This window comes from Cavia porcellus, unplaced genomic scaffold, assembly GCF_034190915.1.
Source record: "Cavia porcellus strain 051 isolate PalLab524CR breed Dunkin Hartley unplaced genomic scaffold, mCavPor4.1 scaffold_1, whole genome shotgun sequence".
Lineage (NCBI taxonomy): Eukaryota > Metazoa > Chordata > Mammalia > Rodentia > Caviidae > Cavia > Cavia porcellus.
Window position 1 is genome coordinate 210,968,779 of NW_026947484.1, and position 17,378 is coordinate 210,986,156.

Genomic DNA, 17,378 nt, shown 5'->3' on the forward strand with positions numbered 1-17,378 from the left:
GAATGTCCCCCAAAAAGCCAGGCATGGTAGTGCACACCTGTAATCTCAGCACTCAGGAGGCTGAGGCAGGAGAATCTCTGCAAGTTTGCGATCAGCTGGGGCTACAAAGTGAGCCCAAGGCCAGCCTGAGCTGCATAGCAAGACCCTGTCACAAAAAGACAGAAAAAAAAAAAAAAAAACCCTCAAAAGAAGTCCAAGTGTGTAAACAGAACAAACACTAAAACCGTAACTTTAGGACATTTTCCTTAAATTAAAAAATTAAATTAAATTGAAAGCACATACCATAGATCTGAGAATATTTACCCAGAACAACCAAAACCAAGACATAAAATTTAGTAAAATTATTGAACTTTAAAGAAAAAAGAAAAAAAATTACTTAGGTATATAGAAAAACAGACCATCATTTTCCCATCAGCTTTCTTATTTATGTCCAGTGAGGGGGCCAAGGAATAATGACCAACCCTGTAGTAGTATGTGTCCCTAGAAGCCAGAGTGTGGTCTTCAAATGTGGTGACGTTGCCTCTCACTGAGAGAGTCCAGGACTTCCTGGAGAAATGGTTGATTTCGGGATTTGAGGAAGGTACTTCTAAAAAAATTACCACAAACTTAGTGGTTTAAACAATGGAAATATATTGCTCCATGGCTCTGGAAACTAGAAGCCCAGAATCAAGGCGCTGTCAAGGATGGTTCCAGATGCCAGTCAGAGCTGAAGTTCCTCACACTGTCTCCTCTGCATGTGCTTCTGTGAACAGATTCCTCCTTTTCATGATGAAATCAGTCACAGTAGATTAGAACTTGCTCTAATGATCACCTTTACAAAGGCCCTGTTTCCAAACACGCTCAAATTCTGAGGTCCTGGGGGTTAAAATTTTAGCATATGAGGTTTTGGGGATACAACTGATTCTATACAGGCAGTAAGTATTCAAGATGGGCCTCAAATATCTTGTCATCCTAGATAGTGAGGTGCTGTCAGATCTAATCATGTCTCCAGGCTTATGTTTAAATCCATCCATGTGTTCAGAACTGCATTTATACCTGTCTGTACATATATGCATATATACACATACGCATAATGTTGCTGTCTGCTTCTTTTGAATTATTCTATTTCGGAGAACAATAGAAAGCTAATTAATTGTCTTAAAAAACAGAGTAATGGGAAAGAATCAACTGATTATCCTGCCTTTTTACATGCACAGTGCCGTTGTGTCACTAAGTAATAATTGGGGGATCCTCTTTATATAAAAGTATTCCAACTAATAAAAGGAATGATAGAATATTGCCATTTTCTAACCCCCCCAAAATTGAATGAGTTCTTTTTTAAATTTTTATTTAGTTATTTTCCCCCAATTAATCAATATAGTCAATGAGCATCAACAGCTGCTGACCTCACAGAAAGAAAGAGAACAGATGTGTGTTTCACACGTGTCTGACATACATAGAGGAAAACGCATCACCTGGACTTCCCAGAGCAATCAGAGTGAATCTGATCAGACCTCTGGATCCAGCTGCCAATATGCAGAAACTTACTAACCTGATCCACGGATCCACTACCAGTGACTTCCGAGTGTGGGAGATTACACAGGTCAAGGGTCCCGGGTTCTTCAACAGGTAAGGTGTTAGGAGAATTGGAAGGGGGAAGCCAGGTGTGGTTGTGCACATCTGTAATCCCAGCACGTGGGAAACTGAGGCTGGAGGATTGTTGGGAGTTCAAGACTAGGCTGGGCTACAAAGTGAGCTCAAGGCCAGCCTGACCTGCACGAGAGACCCTGTCTCAAAAAAACAAAAGAAAGAGAGAGAGAAAGAAACAAAGAGAAAGAATTGGAGGAAGAATCTATAGCTTAAAAAAGACTTTTAGAAAAATAATTTTAGCAAACAAGGCTAATCTATGTTCTTGGAAGACACATTTGGATATTTTATTAGATTTGAGGCTTCCTTTAGAACTCAGAAGGGGCTGCTTTGAGGAGAGAGGATTTTGTCATCAGAACAAGCACGAGGAGACGCTGCTGTAGGATGTCAGTTGGCCTAAATGGTGGTGACAAAGGTGTATGTCTTGTAATGACTCAAACTACACTTTTATTTTTCTGAACTTATTTTAGTTTATTTAAAAAAAGGGTGTTTTTTTTTTCATTGTTGTTGTCTTTCTAAAGGAAGTGCAGTACACAAAAAGCTTTAGAAGAGACTTTTTGCTTTCATCTGAAGAGACTTGTCAGTGTCTTCTGAAAGTTCTAGCATGGCTCTGGTTCTCTGGGGAATTTAGCAAAACCTGTTTTGAGGATATCAGACAAACATTCATTCTGCAACTTGCCTAAGGACAATATAGGAAGAAAGCAATCCAGAGACCAGCAAAGCAGAAAAGAAATATGTTCTGCCATTCAAGCACATTTCTAAAAAAAAACACAAACCAATACCCAAAAAACAACATCATGTCAAATGTTTAGGAATGTAGAGATAGACAGGGCAGCTGTGCTAGGATGCTGCCACAAAGTCAGAGAAGCCCTACTGTATCTTCAGGTATACAGCCTTGCTCTGTTCAGGTAGACAAATCAAACAGCTTTGACCCATTCATCCCCTGATCTTTTGAATTTAAGCTGCTCAGGGCCCCGTGGAGATCAGCCTGCAACCTCATTCAGTCGATTTTTGAAAACCAGGTTTTGCTATGTAGCCCAGACTAGCCTCAAACTCACAATCCTCTTGCCTTGCCTTCCTACACGGCTAGCATACAGAAATGCTCCACCACGTGTGACCCAACCTGCCTTTAAACCATCAGTTAAAGCTCTCTCATAAGGTGAGATTTCCTGAAGTGTTCACTAAAGCAAAGAACTGGAGCGCACTGTGAGTCACAGCAACTTCTTACCTGCGACAAGTGGGATTTGTACTCATCAGATGACTTACAGGTGTTTATCACACAGAATGTCCCCGTCTCGATTGCAGAATGATGCTCTATCGTTAGACTTGAATTGGAGCTCCAAATATATGATCACCATGCTTATATTACAAAATTATTTTTTGTTTTTCTTTTATTCCTAATGAAGCTGGTGCTGTTCTGTGGGATCTGACAGATGGATTTAACCAATTCTTAAATTTTTCTTTATGAATGGAACTAGCTTCAGAGTTTTGGAAATGTGCCCCATAACCTCGCTGTGCCTTTCAAAGAATGGAGTCAGTAATTAGGCAGGGCTATTTGGCTGGGCATCGTTTCTCTGCTCTCGAAGCATTTCAAGAGTGTTCTACACTGAGCTTTCATTATCACCACCGCTCCTGTGGCACACCGCTGCCTAATTCCTTCGTAATTGTTAATGCTATGTTTCTATCTGGCTACAATTTTCTTGCAGTCAGAGACCACATCTTATACTTTCTGATATTCTCCATTACACATGGAAAACAATATTGACTGATTTCAGTTATTGATCCTGCAATTTATACCCATTTATTCAATCACAAATATTTAGCTGTGGGGTTACAGCTGCATGCAAGTCTGGGCTCTCAGGAAATTTCCACTTGAGTGGTTGGAATAAGGAAAAACTCAGGGTACTTTTCCTTTTTTCTTTTCATTGGAACTAGGGTCTCACTATCAAATCCAGGCTGGGCTGGAGCTACAATCCTCCTGCCTTTGCCCCCAAGTGCAGGAAGTGCAGGTGTGTGCACCACTGTACCTGGCTCCCAAGGCAGCTTTGTTTTCTTTTCCATATTATGAACACTACCATAACTAGCTTGCTGGCAGCAGCCAGGGCTAGGTTCCCCTTTGTTCAACAGTTCCTGGCTCCTTCTCCTGCTTGGTGAACTGCAAACTAACAACAAAGTCGAACAGGCTCACAGAGGTGCATCTCTCTCTAGTGAGGAAAAAGCAAAGGAAACCCTTTCAAAGACCTAAGGTGGGAGGAGCCTCAGCTTTCCTCTGGCTCCCTACTTCTCCCCATTACTTTCCTTCTGATGTACACTATTTCATTTATTAGAGATGCATATAAGTACATTTGTGTGTATTCACATATATGCACACACATGTGTGTGTACGTTTTTATATGTATGTCTGTATGTGTATTGAGGTCTGCTTCACTTCTCTGTGTTCATAGCGGTTGTAGGAAGAATCTTTTTTTGAGACAGGGTCTCACCATGCAATTCAGGCTGGCCTTGAACTCACGATTATCCCGGGTTGGTGTTGAATGCATGTGGATCCTCCTGCCTCGGCCTGCTGAGCGCTGGGATACAGGTGTGCACCACCACATCCTGTAAGACTTTCACATGAAGCAGCAATCACAAATAGTGTTCTCCCTCTAAGGAAATATTTTTAAAGGTAGGTCAGAGCCAAGCTGCCGACCTTGGTCTTTGTAATTCTTTCTGGATGCTGGCCTCGTCTTACCACCTGCTCTTTTTATGCTGTGTGAACACCTGAGACTCTGATTCCTTCTCCAACTTCGCTGTCTCTTCCATGAGTAGCACCAAAGTGGCAAATTCCATAGTGCTGTGACTACGGTGACACTGATTCACCAAGGTTGTGCTTTCATGGTTTTATTTATTTATTTTGATGGAAAAGAGAACCAAAGAGGTGCTAATGAGCCAGGCCTGGTGGTGCGTACCTGTAGCCCCAGCTCTTGGGAGGCCACTGCAAGAACATCACCAGAGTCTAGCAGTTCGAGACTAGTGGGAAACACAGTAAGACTCCATTACAAAAATTTTGAATCTTTTTGCCCTAGACTAGTTGCCTAGACTAGGCACATAGTATAAGAATTATAAAACCCTTATCTTCAAAAGGTAATCGTATAGAGCTGGGCATTTGTAACCCTAGCATTCAGGACGCTGAGGCAGAGAATTGTGAGTTTGAGGGCAGCTTGAACTACATTGTGAGACCTGTCTTAGAAAAAATTAATTATAGTGCAAATCAGAATAAGGCTACATATAATGTTAGAAATCAGTGAATTGCAGATACATGATGCAGGTGCCTTCTGGTAGAGGAAAATGTCCCAGGATTTCTCTCAATCAGTGTAAAAGTACTTCTGTGTCCTATTGGTATGAAGTCAACCGATAGTAGGCATAGTAATAACTGCTAAATGGATGGATTTAATTTACTTCTTTTAGTTGTTATTCCCAAATTCCTCACTTAGATAGTAGATTGTCTATGAAGATAACAGGACATGTTATGACTATAAATAACAGTATTACAACAAATCACACAGCATTTTAAAATTTAGTGTTTTAAGCTTGGGCTCAAGTAAATAATGGTTCACTTACTCTTGGCATGTCGTCTGAGTAATTCAATTACAGACAGATGGGAAGATAAAAGTTTCCAATAAAGGAACTAGGAGTGTTTTGTGTGCTGGAAATGTACAAATGTTTAATGCTTCCAAGGTGTGCTCACGGTGACCCAGTCTCAACAGCCCAAGAATTGCTGTCCAAGGGGTCACTGCTCCAAGGTGAGCAAAGAGAATTAGAAGGACAATGAATTCATGGGTTTTGTGAGGGGTGACTGTTTTATTTGTTCAAAAAGAGAGGGCACATGGGGAGCAGATGGCTGCCACTCGGCACAGAATGGCTCCAGATAATGGTGCTGCTCCCAAGTCGTGCTCAGAGGAAGCTCCAGCTCACTTGGCAGTGGACAGACGGTGGATAGGGGACTGCCGCGCTGTCCTTGCTGACTCTGACCTGAGCGTCATGCTGCAGAATCTCCTCGTGTAGGGAGATTTCTTTACTGAGCATGAGACTTTTAAAATCATTCAAAGTCCTAAAGACAGAGATTGAAGAATTTTAGTCAAACAAGTAGTGGTCACGTGGCAGAAAAAAATATTAAAATTGTTTATATTTTTACTTTTCACGGAAATAGAATAGCATACAGGCAGCAATCCAGCTGAATTTTAAACTGAGCTGGCCAGTTTTTTTTATTTGTTTCTTTTGTTTTGTTTTTTGGGTTTTTTTTTGAGGCAGGGTTTCACTGTATGGTTGAGGCTGGTCTTGAACTCACTTTGTAGCCCAGGCTGGCCTTGAACTCAGTGTAGTCCTCCTGCCTCAGCCTCCTGAGTGCTGGGATTAGGGATGTGTACCACTGCACCCTAGCTAGTTGATCTTACCAAAACATTTTCTTTAATGTTTTAGGGAGCCAGCCATATTTTAGGGAGCCAGTTTAGTATTTCTATCCTTTAATGATACAGTGTTTTCCAACTCTTCAGAGACAGTTATTTCTGTTAGTATGTTGATACTGACCTATGAATTTAAACACTAATTCCGTCCTGTAACATATTTGAAATAGCCCGCTTTTTTTCTCTTTTATTTCCACAGCCCACAAAGCTAGAATACATTTCCTAATTTGTCTAACAAATGAGTGCAGCGTAAAGTTCTGAGACAAAAAGAACCCAAAGGTCCAAGTGGAATGCGTGGTACACATCGACTATTGAGTTATATGGGAGACGACTGCTAAAACAAAAAGTGTGAATCATAAATCTGTGCCTAATTCACACCTTTTGGAATTCGCTTTCCTCTTTCTTTCTTCTTTTTTTAGGCAGGGTTTCACCATGCAGCTCAGACTGGTCTTGAATTCACTATGTAGCCCAGGCTGGACTTAAACTCACATCCTCCTGCCTCAGCCTCCTGATTGATGATACACTTCACCATACTTGTAATATACTAGCACTTCTTGAGCTATTTTGAGTCACATTCTCATTCATTCATTCTCATTCAAAGTAGTAAGCACCAATCAGTACCATGTGTGACCACCGCTGCTGGGGGGCGGGGCAGCCAGATCCCCAGCCTTTTCCCCTGAGTCAGCACCATTCATGGACTGAGGGGAAGAGAATGAGAAGTCACCAAGAAGCAGGCCCTCCCTGCCAATCAGCACTATGCGTGGGCCGCTGGAGGGCCATCCAAACACCAGCCCCTTCCGGCACACAGGCTGGTGAACAAGAAGAGCCACCACCCCCACCTCCACCCCCAGTAAGAAACATGGGCTGCAATGGCAACTTTTGCGGTGAAATGCAATCTGATGCTTTGGTGTTTGGCATTTCACCGACCTTGCAGGTGGCCTGATCTATTCAGAGGACCATAGTACCCAGTGTATCATCTCGGGGATCTCCTGAAGGTGGTAACCATTGTTAATTCCCTATTATTTTGTTTCAAAGTCTTGTATCATTTTCATTGTATTGTTGGGTTGGGTTTTATTGTTTTATTTTATGATTTTGTTGTATCCAATGGCATGGGCAGCTATTTCACAGACAACAAGATATGTTATTGTAGCCATTTTGGATTTACTATTGTCTTGTTTTGAAGTCCTTTGTTGCATTCATTGTTTTGCTTTTACTGATTCTATTCTGTACTATTTTGTTTGATTTGTACTATGTCTGAAAGTGTGAGAAGCTATTTTGAAGACAACAAGAGACATTACGGTAACCATTGTTGATTTAGTATTGTTCTGAAGTCCTGCGTCACTTATACTGGTTTGTTTTGATTGGCTTTATTCTATTTTATTTATTTATTTTTTTAGATGGTACAGAACTATGGTAAGTTCAATTGTTCAGGTAAAATTGACCAAATCAGGGACAAATGGGGAAGCGAGTCACATAGCAAGCAAGCATTCTTAGAGATCAGTGACACTTCTTGTAGGGGGCTAAGATGGTGACTCCAGGCTTCTCAAACTCCGTTCTATTTTATTTTTGGTTTTATGCTCTTTAAAATGAAAAAAGAGTAGCAAGTACCTCCTATGTGTTAGGGTCTGATTTAGGCACTGGGATGACACCATAAAAATTGTGATGTTTTCATCTAATGTATTTAAGAATAATGTTTCACAGTCATGCTTTGACCTGTATTGTTATGTTGTTATGTCCTCTTTTATCTCAATCTCTCCCTTATTCGTTAAAAAAATTATTTAGTTATTTTTTATGGTTTTTTAATTAAGGGGAAAATTTAAAAAATTAGCAGGATATATTATAGTAACTTTTTTTGATTTTCTATTAACTTGATCTGAAGTCCTGTAATACTCCCATTATCTTGTTTTGACTGATTAGACTCTGTTCCATTCTGTATGATAGTATCAAGTTTGAGGGTATAGACAACTACTTTGAAGGCAGTAAGATTCACTAAGATGCCCATTCTGGTTTGACTATTATCTCCTTTGGAAGTCCTGTAATGTTTATAATGTTTAAGTTTTATTGGTCTTGTTCTCTACTGTTTTGTTCAACTTTATAATACCTAATGAGATAGACAATTCTTTTTAAGGAAGCAAGAGGCATTATGGTAACCATTGTTGATAACCTTGTACTCTGTTTTTACATCATGTACTATGTCTATCCTTGGTTTTGACTGACAGCTTTGTTTTGCCATATTTGACTTTATTCTCTTCCAAAAAAAAAAAAAAAGCAATAAGAACTAAAGAGTAATAAAACCCCAAATGTGTAAATTTTGTTGTAAAAAAGAGAGGGAAAAAAAAGTGCTCTAAAGGATACAACAGCAAGTATGTTTAGGGGTGTTAAATAGCTGACCATATTAATGTTTTTGGTTGGATCATTGAACACAACTGTTTGTGGTCTCCCTGTTTGAATGTCCACTTTGTATGCTTTGATACTGTGACTTGAGCAACTATCTCTAAGATGATAATATGTAATCTATTAACTGGTGATTTCTTACTGTTTTTTTTTTTTTTTTTTTTTTGTGGTTCTGTATTACTTGTACCCTTACACCGCTTTGTTTTGTTTTGTTTTTTCTCTTTTTCCTTTTAAATAAAATTAAAAAAAAAAGAATAATGTTTCAGCAGATGACTACATTCACCACAATAGTCCCCAATTGCTCCAGTAAGCCGCTTTTCCTCAGTCTACCTAATCACACTTGGCCTTCCATTGTTCTTTAGTTTTGCTTCTGCATAATTGATTTAGTTGGCATTCTGACTGACACGCTTGCAGGTCAGATTCTTCCCTTTGTTCCTTGTGTCCCTAAAACTATTTCCCATCTGTTGTGGCACCTTGAGAATGAACGACCCAGTAATAAACCTCCTGGGTTGTGGCCCCTAAAGCTGAGTGCATTCCTGGATAGCTCCTCTTTGATGTGGGCCTCAAGCAGATACTGGACTGTGGGAAACCACCCAGACTATTCTCCGTGACTCTCCTTGAAAAGAAGAGTTTATCCGCTTTGGATAAACTTGGCCCTGTCTCCATTTATTGCTGTGTACAGAGGTGGCCAGGCTCTTTGTACCTTCAGCTGGCTTTAAGCACTGTAAGTTGGGCTGGCTGAGGAACTGATGGATGATCTCTGAAGCAAGGCGACAGGTCAGTGTTACCCTGTTCAGTGATTCCCCAAACATGTGGTTGAACCAGGCGGAATGAAGAGCCATGCTCCATGCTGTCAGTTGGAGCTGAGCCTTGAGAAAGAGACTGTGACTTCCCAGGGCAAAAAAGATTTTGCATCAGAGCTGAAGCACTGACCCCAAAACATTAGCTGCTACCTCAGTTGTTATGCAGATTACTCTCTCTGCATTTCTTGCCCTCTGAGTATGGCAGAGGTGATCTCAGGTCTCCTAGCTAGCCCAGCTCACTGCAGTCCTGTATTTCTCGCCACTCTCACTGTCACTGTCCCCAAGCCATTCCCTTAAAGAGAATTAATAAAACTCAGGTTGGCCCCTGGATCATGGCCTTTGTTCCCGTGAACCACCATCTTGGCTGGACTTAGGACCGCTTGGCTCCCATCACAGCATACATGTCTTTATTCTTGCCTTGGGTTGCCCTGGAAGTGGTAGGTTGGAATTAACTCACCAGAATTCCACTAACTTCTCCATGGGATTACACATACAAACTTCCTGGACCCTGTGGAGAACAGGAAAGGGAGCTCTATACTGGACAAGAGACGCTGTGTTTTGAGTCACAGAGTGCACGGCTGTTCACAGCTGTGCTGTCTCTGCCAGCGGCTCTGGTCTGGCACGTGGAAAATACAAACAAACAAGGTAGTCCTGGAGCAAAATTGAGAAGCAGATAAAGATGCCTTTCGCCACTCTGGTTTCCTGTTTCTGTCCTTTGCTTCACTTGGTAAGATGTATTTCTACTCCTTTGGATATTTCTTTCATCTTTTAGGAGCCAAGAAAAGGGGGTCTTCCTCATGTGACCTGTCCCTCTTGTACTGAGCAAGAGAGCCTGACGCTAGCATCTAGACCCTAGAGCCTTGTGCCCTGCAAGCTGCTTGGACAGGGGAGGTGCTTAAGGGTCTCTTTTCCTACCTTCTCCACTCCAGCCTTCACTCATTTCATTTTGCCCTAAGCTTCCCAGGTGCTAGGACCCAGAGCAACCACTCACACCGTCCATGGGGCTATGCCCTGTACAACACTGGTGAAATCACCGGATGACGCTGTGCTGCCCTAGGCTCAACCAGGCACTGTCTGTGTAGTGTCCTGTTCAATCCTCCCAACCCAGTGAGGAAGTCCTGATATTACCACGGTGTAGGCAGGGATGTAGTGCAGTTTGGCTTTGGGGGCTGAGGTTTAAGAAAGAGAGAGCATTTTTGTGTCAAGCATTGCTACGCAGCCCCCAAAGCTACCTCTGACTCAGCACTTCAAAGCAATATGTGTGTATTTTCTCCCACCTTCTGAGGGTTGGGAAGCTGGGGCTGTGCTTCTGTATGTTCCAAATGCAAGCTCTCCTGTCGGTTGCAGTCAAGATGGTGGCCACAGCTGCAGCACCAGAATGGGGCTGGAGAACCAACTTCCAGAAGGCGGACCCTCTGGGCTCTCATCAGGAGCCTCGGCATCTGCCTTGCTGGATGTTGACTGAAGATACCAGTTCTGGAACAGAGCACAGAGGCTGTCATCCCAGTTCCTCTGAGGCTGAGACAGATGGATCACAAGTGTGAGCCCAAACTAGACAACTCAGTGAAGCACTTTCTCAACAATTAAAAAGGGTTGCAATGTCACAGAAAAACCAGTATCAAACAGAATGGAAGATGCTTTGCACTGAGGAATCTAGAAGGCAATTGTTTATTACACCAGTGGGCTGATGGGAATCTCAGGCCAAATCATCAGCACTGAGGCAGTTTGGGGTTCAGTTTAAATACAGTTTACAAGCAGGAAATATAAGGCCTTGTATGATTGGTTACATGGGTTGAATGTAGTCATATATTGTCAGGAAAATGAACTCTAAATATATTCGTTTAAAAGGAATTGTGTAGCATAAAATAGGAACAGCCTGGAGATGAGGGCAGAGGGTTCAAGCAGAGCAAGCAGAGTTTAACAGTGTCTTTGGGTTTCTTCATTCCAATCAAAGCTTGAAGTTACTTAGAAGCAATATATTTTCTTAATTAAGGGAAATAGTCAAATAGGCCCAGGACATTATCAGAAGAAAAGCAGCTAGACTCAGACAGTCAAGGCTGACTGAAGCTAGCAGGGCATTATGTGACAGAGAGCAGGATCATGGTCACAAGGCTCTAGCTGAACCCTAGCTTTTAATATGAACTACCTCTAAGTTTGCTATTCTGTAACTGTGCCTGTACTAATCATATAATTGTGCCCCAACAGGAATATAGCTCAGTGATAGAGTATCCCTGAGTTCATCCCCAGTACTCAAAAACAAAAAAAACACACCATCTTCAAACTATACCCCCAAACCAAAACCAAACTAAACTAAACCCAGACAAAAACCTGGTTTCTGCTGCATAAGTCTCCTCCCAAGTTCATGCCATGGGATGTCGGCCAACATCCTCCAGAGAGAGTAGTCCAAGAGAGACCAAGGAGAAGCCCCAAAGTGACAGTCTGTCACTCTGCCACCTCCTGTCCATTACACAGACCAACTCTGCTCTACGGCAAGAGAGACTTATCCAAGGGTGCCTGGAACAGTGGCTCATGGAGAGGCCACCTTGGGGTTGGCTACCACCTTTTCTTTTGTTTTTGTCTTTTTGAGACAGAGTTTTGCTCACTTTGTAGCGCAGGCTGGACTTGAACTCAGAAATTCTCCTGTCTCAGCCTTCCAAGTGCTGGAATTACAGGTGTGTGCCACTAGGTCTAGCCAGCTACCACATCTTTTAGAGCTGAAAATTACAGACTAGTCCTCTTCCATATTAAGAAAACAAAATCTTAGAAGTGCCTCTGTTGGCTGATAATATTTGGCTTTGCCTGTCAGCTGTTACGTAAGTGCTGTCTGGCTAGATGTGGGGTGTCTGCCTACCCAGGATTAGGGCTGCCAGCTGTCTTTGCAGTACAAGTGAGGAACCCAACTTGAGATGATTGTGTCAGTTGTTATTTCATTGGAGGTCACATTTGTGCTGCTGTCAGCCTGCCCATGTCAGGGGTTTATAATCCCCATTTTACAGCTTTGGGAATTTAGATATTTGCTCAAGGTAACACTACTGCTCAGTAAAGGAGACCAAGTTGCTAACACCGGCAGTTAGCTTGTAGAAGCCACCTTCGTAAGCACACATTAGAGTCATTAATGTGAAGGGTTTGCCTTTTGTGCCTGGTTAATAGAATCACATTCAGGAATAAATGCAAGGAAATCATGGGCTCTGAAGCAGGTCTAGCAGACGCTAAAACATTCTTCCAGTGGCTTTTTCTCTTGGGACTTGCTCTCCTTACCTTCTTCCAAAAACTAAATAGAAAGTAGCTATTCCTTTTGCAAAACTCTTGCCCTGATAACCCACAGAGACTGACCCTGGCCCTGTGGCTGATATATGGGACTCACACACGCATTCTATAATGCCAGTGGTAAATTGAAAAGCTCACATATATCTCCCTCTTGAAGGAAGTCTTCCTTGTTTCTGTTCTGGTGGTCCAGGCACCCTCTCTCCCTATTTTGTTCCAATGGGAGATTGGATTAAAGGTAAGGAAAGAAGTTAGTTTTCAACATGAAGCACTTGGAGGTGAGGAGGACTGCACAGCTCTAGAGATTGTTGGGGAACTCAAAAACTCCCCAGTAATCCTCTCAAGTTTGAGGCTGTCATTTTCCTCCAAGAATGGTTGTGGAGTAATGGAATGCACCCCCTCTTGCTGTGCATCAAAACAGGCCCCCTCAATTTAAGGGCTTTGTTTAGGGCTAATTAATATAGGGACACAGAGGGAACAATAGAAACAACAGCATAGGGAATTTAAAAGTCTCTGAAAGACTTTACTTGGTTCTCAAGTTTAGTCCTTATCTGGTGCCCAGAGCTGAGGATGGTTGTTTGTCTGCTCTCTACAGATCTCCTCCTCTCCAGACCTCTCTGCGTCCCCACAGGTACCCTTCTCTTTCCCTGGGAGACTCTCTCCTTCAAGCCGTGTAAGAAGAGTTTGGGGTGGATATGTAGACATTCTGCATGCCCTGACTCATTTGCTGTCTTCTGTCAGTCACTACAGGATGGTTCTCTCCTTGCATCTCTCACCTGTCTCCCATGTGATCTCCAGGGGAGTTTGTTACTAGAGCTAAGATCATAGAAGCTGTGTTTAAAGAGAAGAGACATGGAGAGAGGCAAAGATGTGAGGTATGAGCAGGTCCCAAAGACAGACCATACCTAGTTGGCTACTTGCCCTTTGTTATGTTTTGTGTCTAGATGTCCCCCAAAGCCTCATGTGATCATAGATGAGACTTTTCAATGCTGGGATTGACGATGTTGTGCTGGGAGTAAGAGACAAGTCTTAGATTTTATTAGTTTTTTTATTTGTTGCTGAGACAAAATATCTGCTGCTCAAAATTAAGGAAGGAAAGGTTTATTGAGCTTACAGTTTGTGGAGGTTTCAGGCCATAATCAGCTGGCTCCAAGTCAGGGAGATATGGCACAGGGACAGCAACACATCATGGTGGTGGACAGAAGCAACAAGAGCAAAAAGGGGAAGACAGAGACTTACTCTCTTTCCCTCCCTTAAATTGTATGCAGGTTACCTGCCGTAGGGCAGATGTAGCTAATCCACGTTCAAAAACCCCATCTCCCCATGACTACATGAAACTTCCGGGAGACATCCAGACCCAAACCATAACAGAACAGAAGCTGCTGTTGCTGATGCTGCTGCTTCATTACTTTTGTTTTTTTGATTGGTACCAGGGATTGAACTCAGGACTGCGTACTTGCAAGGCAGGCGCTTATGCCGCTGAGCTAAATCCCCCCAGTCCCTGCTTCATTACTTTACTGCCTTTCAGCTTTCTTCCTGACTTGCTTTGCCATCCAGTGCTTCCCCTCTGTGATGTCCCTGTGCTATGCCACCCTGCCTTGGAGCCCGCTGACTGTGGACTGAAACCTCACAAACTATGAGTCAAAATAAACCTTTCTTCTTTAACTGTGGATATTGGGTATTTTTGTTTCAGTCATAAGAAAAATAACTAAGAAATGCCTGATAGTTGGCTTTGGACATCACCAGAGGAAGCATAACAACATAAGCTGCTTCAGGTGGGCATCCCATGGAAATGTGAACCTGGAAATAGCAGCTGTTAAAGTTCATGAGTCAGCAGAACTCAACCCACACAGTTAGGAAGCCAGAAGTTCTGGGACAACCCATGACTCACCACAATTTAGTGATTTCACGCACAAGAACAAAACTTGGCAATCTGGGTTTGCAAAGTAGAATCAACAATACTAGTCATTTTTATAGTAGAAAAAGAAGTGTATCCAAAGTCAACCATGAATAATGTCTCCAACTGTTCAGGACACTCAACACATGTCATTAGATAAGCTCAGGTCTAAATTGAAGAAGGTGACTCATGACTCTAAACTGTTCAAAACTGTTTGAACTGAAGGGTTTGGAGAAGCTCCCAATGCACTGGAACACTGTAGCTGGCTTCAGTAGACAGCAAGCCTGACTTGAGTCTCTCTGGTGTTTAAAAGGAAATTTTAAATTCTCAGATAAGCTAAACTTGCTGAAAGCAGGAAGGGACTCTAGAACTCATAATTCTCTGCACAGGGGTTGAAGAACTATTGACAAACATGGAACAGTCCCAGACAAGGATGAGGGACTTGTTGTCCTGTCCAAGACATTTGCATTTTCTGTTTCTGTCTGGTCATCTGGAGCTTTACTTGGCCCTCATATAGTCCACAGTGTCCTCCATCCTGCTAACCTATGCTGCCTCTCTTAGGACTTTGTTTCTATGGCAACTATCCAGGTTCATAATTACACAATTATGTGTCTGATGATTTGACTGTTATCATAACCCCAAACTAAAGAACAGAGACTTTGTTTTGTTCAGAACTGCATCCTTGGTGCATCCTTAAGGTAAAGTGTCTAGTGTGCTCAGTAATTTTTGTAAACAAATGAAAACATTGAGATGTTGCAGCCTCTCATCTCTTGTTTAGAATACTCCCCAGTTCTTATTTGCCTGATGAATTAATATTTGTGTTTGTCAAGATCCAGGTTGCATCACCACTCCAAAACACTTTCCACAGAGGAAAGCATAGCCTTCTTTCTCTGTCTGGAGTGTCTGGCTCTCAGAATACTGAACTGCAATTGTGTATTACTAGGCTTTCTTGACAATTAGACTGTGAGCTCCCAGAGGTCAGGGACTAGGTCTTCTTCTTTAAATTCCCAGTACCCAGTGGCGCACAGCAGGTGCGCTTTGGTGTCTGGGAAGTGAGTGACATTATGCTTGCTAGCCCTCTCATCCAAGGAGAAGTACAGTGGTGCCGAGCTGGCAGTTAATGAAGTAAGTGTGCAGGACACCCATGGTGCCCTGTGACACCTCCTTTCCTTTCTTTTAGGGAATTCCACGTGGTAACCTTTGTAGTCCAAATGGAGCTTCCTAGGCCGCCGTGGTGGGAGCATGATGTAAACTGGGTCAGCCGAAACACTTGCCCTGGTTATTTCTTCCGCTGGCAGCATGACAATGGTTTTCTTCTCTCTGACGAGGTGGCAGCTAAGTTCCTCCTCCACCTGGAGAACAGGGGGTCTCCAGAGAGACTCCTGACGGGACTGTGTGCCTCCTTCCTTGAGACCCAGTCTTGTTGTTTCAGTAGCTTGGTTACCAAGCCAGTCTTTTTCCTTCTGGCCAAAGCTACGTTAAGCCAGAGAACACACAGCAACTTGGGAATTGGAGGGGCTCGGCTTCTCTTCCATGGTGGTCCTTTGCTCCACTCTTTCTCCACACAGTGCTCAAACATCTCTTCTAGAAACTTCTTAAACAAATCATACAGAAGATCCTTTTGGAAGACTTCCATTTATGAGATGTCAGAGTCAAGGTGGTTCTGCCCTAAAACAGCAAGAGCAAAAGTTGATTTGCTCATGTGAACATCTTTAAGGAGAAGTATTGTACAGAGCTGTTAATGAGTGTGGAAAACTAACAATTGGTTTAATGAAATCTAAGCAAATGAAAAATTCAGAGACAATTATCAATCTCAAGAGAAACTAAAAGATACAGAAGAAAGAAACTTACGTATCTTCCTCAGGAAAATACCGTATGGGGATATCACCAGTGCCCCAGGAGGGACCTGAGAGCCAGGCATGGGACACTAGAGGAGCGTCTCTGGAGACTTCAGCATCAGCCTCGAGGTTGTGGGTGCACTAGGGGCCGGGCCTGTGAATTTGAGGTGGAAAGGTCCAGGACAGAGTGGATCCCCACCACCAAGTAGGGCTGGCCAGTCAAGACTATGAAGATATGTCTCTGGAGGAGATTTATCTTTTCACCTTGCCCATCAAGGAGTCTGAGACTATTGATTTTTTCCTGGCTACATCCTCAAAGATGATCCCAGTCCTGCAGAATCAAATTTGTGCTGGACAGCAGACCAGGCTCAAGGTGTTTGTTTCTCCTAGGGTCCCCAATGGTCATGCTGGTCTGGGTGTAAAGTGCTCCAAAGAGGTAGCCACTGGCCTCTGAAGGGCAGTGATTCTAGCTGAGCTCTCCATTGTCTGTTTGCAGAGAAGCTGCGGGGGGAACAAGACCAGCAAGCCCCGTACTGTGCCTTGCAAGATGAGGGGCTGCTATGTCTCTGTCAGCATCTAAGCCCCATGCCCAGGCTGCCTCTCTGATGGCTGCACTGAAGCCTGCCATACCTCTGCCAGGGGCTGCACAGCTCCTCTGGGAAGCTTCACGAAGGCCACCATTGATATCATCTCCAAGACATCCAGCTGCCAAACCCCTGACCTCTGGAAAGAGACTGTGTTCACCAAGTCTCCCAGTAGGAATTTGCAGACAGACCATCTTGTAAAAGTCCACACCGGAGTCTCTGTCCAGAGGCCTCAGGCTCTAGCTGTAGCTACAACACAGGGCTTCTACATGAGAAAAATAAAGTGAATAAGAGATAATCACAACACGCTTCTTGATCATCAGCAAACAATGTTTACAGTTGTATTAACACTGGATTTTAGGATTAATAAAATATGGGCACAACCATGTTAGAAAAATACAGGAAGGAGCAAGGGAAGGGTAAGAGTCAATAAGAGGAAATCAACAGCTAATGTCTGACTCGAAGAGAGAATCACCAACCCAAAAACCTGGAAGCAAGTAGAGATAGTTTAAAAAGCTGGAAGTAACTCT

The 17,378-nt window shown here is 42.9% G+C and overlaps 1 pseudogene; it reads left to right on the plus strand.

Annotated features, from left to right (window-relative positions):
• The first annotated feature begins 1,513 nt into the window (after positions 1-1,513).
• On the plus strand, positions 1,514-17,135 carry LOC111757713 (small ribosomal subunit protein uS5-like; annotated as a pseudogene).
• The last annotated feature ends 243 nt before the right edge of the window (positions 17,136-17,378 follow it).